Source organism: Barbus barbus (genome assembly GCF_936440315.1).
Source record: "Barbus barbus genome assembly, chromosome: 33".
NCBI classification, from domain to species: domain Eukaryota; kingdom Metazoa; phylum Chordata; class Actinopteri; order Cypriniformes; family Cyprinidae; genus Barbus; species Barbus barbus.
Genome location: NC_136761.1, coordinates 27079701 through 27087545, shown reverse-complemented (window position 1 = coordinate 27087545; position 7845 = coordinate 27079701).

The window sequence follows — 7845 nt, the reverse complement described above, 5'->3', positions numbered from 1 at the left end:
GGAGCCATAACATTTGTTTTGCACTTTCACATTCAGCTCGTTCACACGTTTAACAAGATTTATTCATTATGAAACATCCGTTTAGTACAGAAAAGTGTTTGTACTGATTTTGCAAGTTTGTTTTAAAGATATGTTGCTTTTGCAAGGATGTTTCTGTAACATTCTGAAATATTCTAGTGTGTTCTGGAACATTTCAGCCATAAAAGACAAAAATCATTCAGAATACACTTCTGAAGTTTTGGATGACTCCGTTTTGGTAACTGTTTATGGTAAACTGTTGTTGTCAGCTCAGTTTTATGCATGTAGCATGTCTTTTTTTGCATGAGTAACAGCAGGTTAACTTGTTTAATATCTCAACATATATATGTATATTATATTTTTTATTTTCATGAGCACTGTTAATGACACAAAAAGTAATTTTCATATTCAGCATGTTAAACTTCATAAAGAAAATAAAAAAATAAAAGCAAAACAAACTTATCAAAAAAAAGTTTTACAAGAAATTTTATAATATTTGATTTAAATAAATGCTGTTCTTTTGAATTTTCTGTTCATCATTGATCACAGCAATAAATAATATTGACACGTATTGAAAAAGAAAAAAAGTTACTTTAATTTGTAATAATATTTCACAATATTACTGTTTCTTTCGAACCCCATTAGAAAATCTTACTGACCCAAAGTATAGAAGTGTGCATCAGTGACTTTCACAAATGAACCTGGTGAAATGTAGTTGGACCACATTGTTCAAAAAGTACTGTAGATAATGATTTTTGATTTTTGAACTACAGGTATTGGTTAAACACCATGTAGTAATCACATTAACTCCTTCAAATCTTTATAATTGGCTCAAAATCACAAAAATTACACACTCAAATCATTCGTTTTAATGACGTGACAGTTCCAACAGTTACAGCTTCTTAATCAAATTGGCAGAGCTGATGAACAGATGAATCGTTTAGCCTAGATGTCAACATGAACCAGTTTTGTGACATGCAATTTTTCTTCAAAAACCGGAAATTGATCCAAACTACATTAAGAATAGGTTCAGGTTGCTGGGTAAACAATTTGTGCCAACCGTGTCTTCTAATCTACATGTCTATCAGATGGATAGTTCTCAAAGCTGCAGTGTGAACCAGACTTTAGAGCTAAATCTAGATATGTTCTTGTAAGAGACAAACAACACAAAATGATAGCTACATCTATAATTTGCATTACTAGGGAGAAATTGGGCCCTCTTTGCCCCCGTAGCTTGAACACATTCAATGGCAAAGCACAGTTTTTAAGTGAACACATCTAGCTGTTCCTGTGAAAATCAAAGCATTACGAACCACATGGCATTTGGCTACTTTCCCAGATGCAGCAAATCGGTGTTAGCGAGAAACACGTGGTGTGATTATATTAACCGTATATCTCCAGCAGCCTGTTCAGATGCAGTATTATCCTGTGATGTGTCATCAACAGGACTCATTTCGCACTTCTGAATCACTCTCATGTATGACGCCGTTTTACCGCGCTGTTTTCACCTCGAGACCGGTTTGAGTGGCTCTGAGTGATTAATTCACAAGCAGCAGGGCATGAATACATGCTGAAGCATCTCAAACATGTGGGCGACTGCAATAGCTCACGGCCTTTTAAAGACGCACGTTGTCTTGCGTATACAAACAAGGTTCGAACGCAGAAGGTTAAAAACAGCTCTTCATGCAGGAGTCTGAGAAAACTGCTAATGTTCTTATGTTCTTTATTCACATCAGCCTGAATAACCAGCAATAATACGTAAGACTTTTAAATAGACAGGATAACACTTTATAATAAGGTTTGATTCAATAACATTCATTCATATGCTAGGTATCATGAAATAACAATGAACAACATTTTTATTAATTTAGGTTCATGTTAATTTATAAATATGCTTTTGTGCATTGTTTGTTCATGTTACATTAACATTTTTTATACAGCTTAAAATCTTAAAATGTTTAAATTAATAAATGTTTTAAAAGTATTGTTCATTATTAGTTCATGATGCCTAAAACATTAACAAATCAGCTATAAATGTTTCATATATTAGGCCCAGTCTCTTCCCAGTTTGCAGACTTTGCAGTGTGAATTTAACAGTTGCAATGTATATTTTAGAAAGATTTATTGATTTCCAAGACTTTTGGAAGGTTTTTTTGAGTTCAGCAAAAGGTTGGACTCTTGCACGACTAATACTTTTTTTTCTTCAGTGGATCAGCGATGACTGACAGAAAAGTGGAGCTCAGTCTGATGCAATCATAGATGTCTGTGCTTACAGTGCTAGAGGGACTATGTATCTTACAATGTGATATGACCGATTTTATATCACATTAACAGTATATATCATATCTGGGGTCCAGATTTGGACTGCGGTCCACTAATTGCTGACTTCTGGTTTAGTTTAGTAAGGAAATGTTTTTTTTTTTTGGTGTCTTACACCACTGTCATACAAAACCTGACTAATACACTGTTACCCATTTCTGAGTTCTGTCAGCATATAATATTTATGTTTCTCTTAAATGTCTTCACCCTCAAATGTACATGAGTTTGCTTCTTCATTAGTTTTGGAGAAATGTGTCGTTGCATCACATATGGGTGGTGATGGCGCAGTGGATAAGACACATGCCTTTGGTGTGAGAGACCCGGGTTCGAATCCACTGTGAGACACCAATGTGTCCCTGAGCAAGACACTTAACCCCTAGTTGCTCCAGAGGCGTGCGACCTCTGACATATATAGCAATTGTAAGTCGCTTTGGATAAAAGCGTCAGCTAAGTGAATAAATGTAAATGCATCACTTGCTGAGCAGTGGATCCTCTGCAGTGAATGGGTGCCGTCAGAATGAGAGTCCAAACAACTGATAAAAACATCACAATAATCCACAAGCAATCCACACCACTCCAGTCCATCAGTTAACATCCTGTGAAGCCAAAAAGTGCGCATTTGTAAGAAACAAATCCATCATTAAGGTGTTTTAACTTCAAACTGTTGCTTCCGGCCAAAATATGTCCATAATCCATAATAACGTTTTCTCCAGTGAAATGTCCATCTCCTGCTGTCTCTCACATCAAAATCCACACACATATTTGTTTTAGAAAGTTTTGGCTTGTAAAGAGTGCTTGATCTGTGCAGATTTCTCTCCTGATTCAGACGAGATTACTTTTTCACTGGAGGAAGTGTTATTATAGATTATTTTAGCCAGAAGTAATAGTTTGAAGTTGAAAACATTTTAATAATCAATTTGTTTCTTACAAACATGCAGCTTTTCACTTCACATGATGTTAACTGATGGACTGGAGTGGTGTGGATTGCTTGTGGATTATTGTGGTTTTTATCAGCTGTTTGTACTCTCATTCTGACGGCACCCATTCACTGCAGAGGATACATTGGTGAGCAAGTGATGGAAAGCTATCTGTTCCAACAAACATCAGCAAATCGTAATCTTTGAGTGAACTATGAACTAAAAAAAGGTATTCTGTTGTTATCAGCATTCTATTGTACATTCAGTGTATTCAAAAGTCTCAGTTGATTCTACAGAACAGCTGTGAGCTTCTGTTTGTATGTGTATTCGCTTTCATAAAAACAAATCTCTTTCCTACCTGAGCTGCTATGGAAACACAATCATCCACATGCTACAGCATCTGTTTGCTGCAGCGCGTTGCACATTAAACTGCTTCTGTTTAAGTGACTTCATATTAACATTACACCAAATTATGATTAACAAATTACTAATATTTGCAATCTTAATGTGAGATGAGTGTAAGCAAAACAAACACAGAGTTTCTGTGTCAGCTGCATTGTTTAAGCAGACATTATTGAATGTCACAGGCTTTTATAAATACAAGCCCTGCACTGATTTAACGATCAGTGTTTCTGTAATAAATACACTTTTTTTTCTCATCTTAAAAAGGAAACAAATAAGTGACAGGCGACCATTTAAAGGAATAGTTCACTCAAAAGTAGTCATTTACTCACTCTCATGTCGCTCCAAACTTGCATCACTGTCTTTCATCAGAACACAAAAAGAGATGTTTAGCAGAACTGCTATTTTACATAAAGTTAATAAAGACGAGCTGTTGAGTCACAATAAAAGCACCATAATTGTAACTCATGAACTTCATTTCAAGTCATCACGCAGTACTAAAATTTCAATTATTACTCGCTGAAAATCTTCCCTTTGGTCACAGATTTCATCACTTGCTCAGCAATGGATGCTCTGCAGTGAATGGGTGCCGTCAGAATGAGAGTCTAAACAGCTGATAAAAATATCACAATAATCCACAAGTACTATAATCAGGGGCGTCATCCACTCATTATTTTTGAGGGGGCACGAGAGTGTGTGGGGGGGGGGGGGGGTCATGTGACACACAGCAGCCACAATAGCACTTACTGTATGTTTTATTTTAATTTTTGCCTTTTTATTCAAAACATTATCTATATCATGAAATATCTTGATTGTCACCTAGATTCTGAAGGTAAAAGTAGCCTAATGTAGTCTATTAACTATGCATAAAACCTGTCTGTTTACTTAAGTAACATATATGGGTGTCATACCATATTTTAATACGACTGACTTTATATTTAATGTGAATATTAAAAACATTGTAAGTTTGGCTACTTATCATAACACTTTCATTGTACAGAAAGCGAGCAAAGAACATTTTACTGACAGTCTGGAGTTCAAGCGCTCTCAAAAACTCCCTTTAAAATCACTGAAGCGGTTTACACTGTGAAATGAATATTTTACTAACAGATTCATACAATCATCTGCACTTTGTTGTTTCTGACGAGAGAATTCGCCAGAAAGAGGTATTCAGTCAGCGAGCGAGAAGAAAACACCGGCATTTTAGTGATGACTCAACATACTCATCAGAGAACACCTCTGATTGGTCATTGCATTCATAAGCTCAACAGAATCGTGTGTGATTGGTTATAATGCGCTGTGCTGTAAAAGCGTGTCTGTTTCTGGCTCTGCGCCAGCCAGCAAATGCAGATTTGAATTTAGCAGCTGGAGATATGAAGCACTGAATGATTTAATCACGCTGGTGTGATTGTATCAAATATAGAAAATATTATATATTTCACTTTAAATGGGCATGACGCCTCTGACTATAATGCACACCACTCCAGTCCATCAGTTAGTTAATGTATTGCAAAGCAAAAAAAAATGCATATTTGTAAGAAACAAATCCACCATTAAGGTGTTTTAACTTCAAACAATTGCTTCTGGTCAAAATACAGTATAAATCCATAATCCATAATAACGCTTCCTCCAGTGGAAAAAGGCTGACCCGTTATCTCTGACATCAAAATCCACCCAACTCTTTTGGAGTGTTAAATATCTCACAAAAAGCAATTGAAGACTAGAGCCTTTGCAAAAAAGCACTATAAAAGTAGTTCATAAGACTCATGAACCTTATAATTCAAGTCATCTGAAGCCATAAAGTACTCAAATTTAAATTATTACTCACTGAAAATCTTCCCATTGGTCACAGATCTCAAATATCTCTCGCATTCATATTCAAATATGTCGCTTCAGGACACATCACACCAGGTTTGACGTCAATGATGACACAAAAAACGATGGACCCTTTCATTTTGCACTGTATGGAAAAGACTGATTCGGGCAGGGCTGAGAATATATATTACTGAACGCATTTAAAGAAATGTGGAAGATGTACATTTGTTCTTCTTGGATTTTTCCAGACAAATATGAGCACTCAAAGCTTTAGTCCTAGAAAAAGAATCCCAGTGTTCCTGTGATGCTCGATGCTCGGGAAATGTTTTCAGTCACCATCTGGGAACAAGGCTTGCTTTCTGAACACTGAGTGCTCTGATTAGACTTCCTCTATTCATGTCTCAGACTGTTTGCTGTGGGTGATGAGAGGTCGGATGGCGAGCCGCTTTAAGGTCAGTGAGAGTTAATGAGGCCGAGCTGCTGAAGATGTTCAGGGATTTCACAGAGAATGAAACAATCTGACATCCACGACTCTAATTAAAATTCAATTAACTCGGATGAAGTTAGCATGCGTGAGGAACAGTTAATACATAGGATATTGGTGGTTGAAGACCAGAGAGCACACACTGGACTTTGTTCTTATCTTAGAGAATTCTTCAAGGTCCAATGCAAGATAAAGGAAAAGTTTGCACACAAAAAAGAACATTCGAATGTTTACTCATTTTTGTTTTCCCACACAGTTTGTTGCTTCTTCTCCCCATGGAACGCAAAAGTATACGTTTTTTAAAGAATCATTATGCAGCTTTTTCTATACAATAAAAGTTCAGTTGCTGTCAAGCTATAAAAAGAACAAAAAACTCATAAAACAGTCATGAAAGCGGTTCATATACTTTACCTCAAAAGTTCAGGGCCAGAAAGATGTTTTTTTATGTTTTTAAAAATAAGTCTCTTGTGTTTACCTGGGCTGCATTTATGTGACCAATAAATATGGTAAAAACAGTACTATTGTGAAAAATTATTACAATTCAATATAGCTATTTTCCATGTGAATATATTCCTGTGATGCAAAGCTGAATTTTCAGCATCATTACTGCAGTCTTCAGTGTCACATGATCCTTCAGAAATCACTCTATAATGCTGAGTTGCAGCTCAAGAAACATTTCTGATTATAATCAATGTTTAAATTTAGAAAATATTAATGTAATTCAAAATCCTAATGACCCCAAACTCTTGAACAGTAGTGGAGTTGTTGAATTGTCTGATTTCCGTATGATGTTCATCTCTGTGAAAGCTGTTGTCTCATGTTCAGGTTCAGTAATGCTGCTCCATTAGTTCTCAGTGCACCATGTTTTAAATTATGGCTGCTAATGCTGGATAGACATGAGATTTCAAGATTATCAATAAATAATGACTTAAAGTTCAGACTGTTCCTACTTACTTCATGATCTCAGATGACTCTTAATTTAGTTATACTTTTATGACTTTTATGATTTTTTTAGGGTTTTTAGGTTTCTGTTCCATGTAAAAAATAACAGAATTAAAATTTTTGGGTTACTATTCCAACTAGGCTGCACCGTGTGCACAGGAAATAATTTATAAATATATATATACACACACACACACACAACATAAACACAACAAAATTGCTAAAACTTAACTAAAATTAATATGCAAGCAGAAAATAAAAATCTAGTTCAAAATATTAACAAAAGCTATAGTATCTCCATGATTTTAAAATAACACTGTTCATCAGTGCGGCAGTGTAACATGATTTTTGTTGTACACACTGAGGGTCAAACGTGTCAGAATGGTTTTCTGTGGTAATGGACAGCGTGTGGCACAGATGCTGCTGATGGATCTTAATTTGTGCTTAACACAGAGAAAGGGCAAATGTGTGCTCTCTGTCAGAGCTCAGTGTGTCCTGTGGCTCCTCAGATGTTTGTTGATGAGCTATGAAGCGTTGAGGTGTTCAGTACGCTGCTAATGAAAACTAATGGCTGCTCTGCAGCTCCAGCCACACCAGCGGCTACAGCAAGCCGCTTTCAATTAACTGTGTCACCGCCGTTGTCCTCAACAGAGCTCTTATTCACCAAAACACGGTGACTGTGTTGCTTATGTCTGGTATACAATGTTTGATTTTGGGTTGTCCCAGACAAAAGAGGACCAATGGGAAACAAGCGCTGTGATTTCTTTGGGCATGGCTTCTAAACGGTGGTCCTACATCGAACTGTTGGAGAGGTTCAAAGATGGTAGTTGGCATGGTCTTGCGACCAAAGATAGGCTGCGAAAAGTTTCTGACAATGTCAGAAATTTAGCACAATGCTGGTAGTAACTGATTACATGTATTGCATTTTAAAAAGCTGATAATCAGATT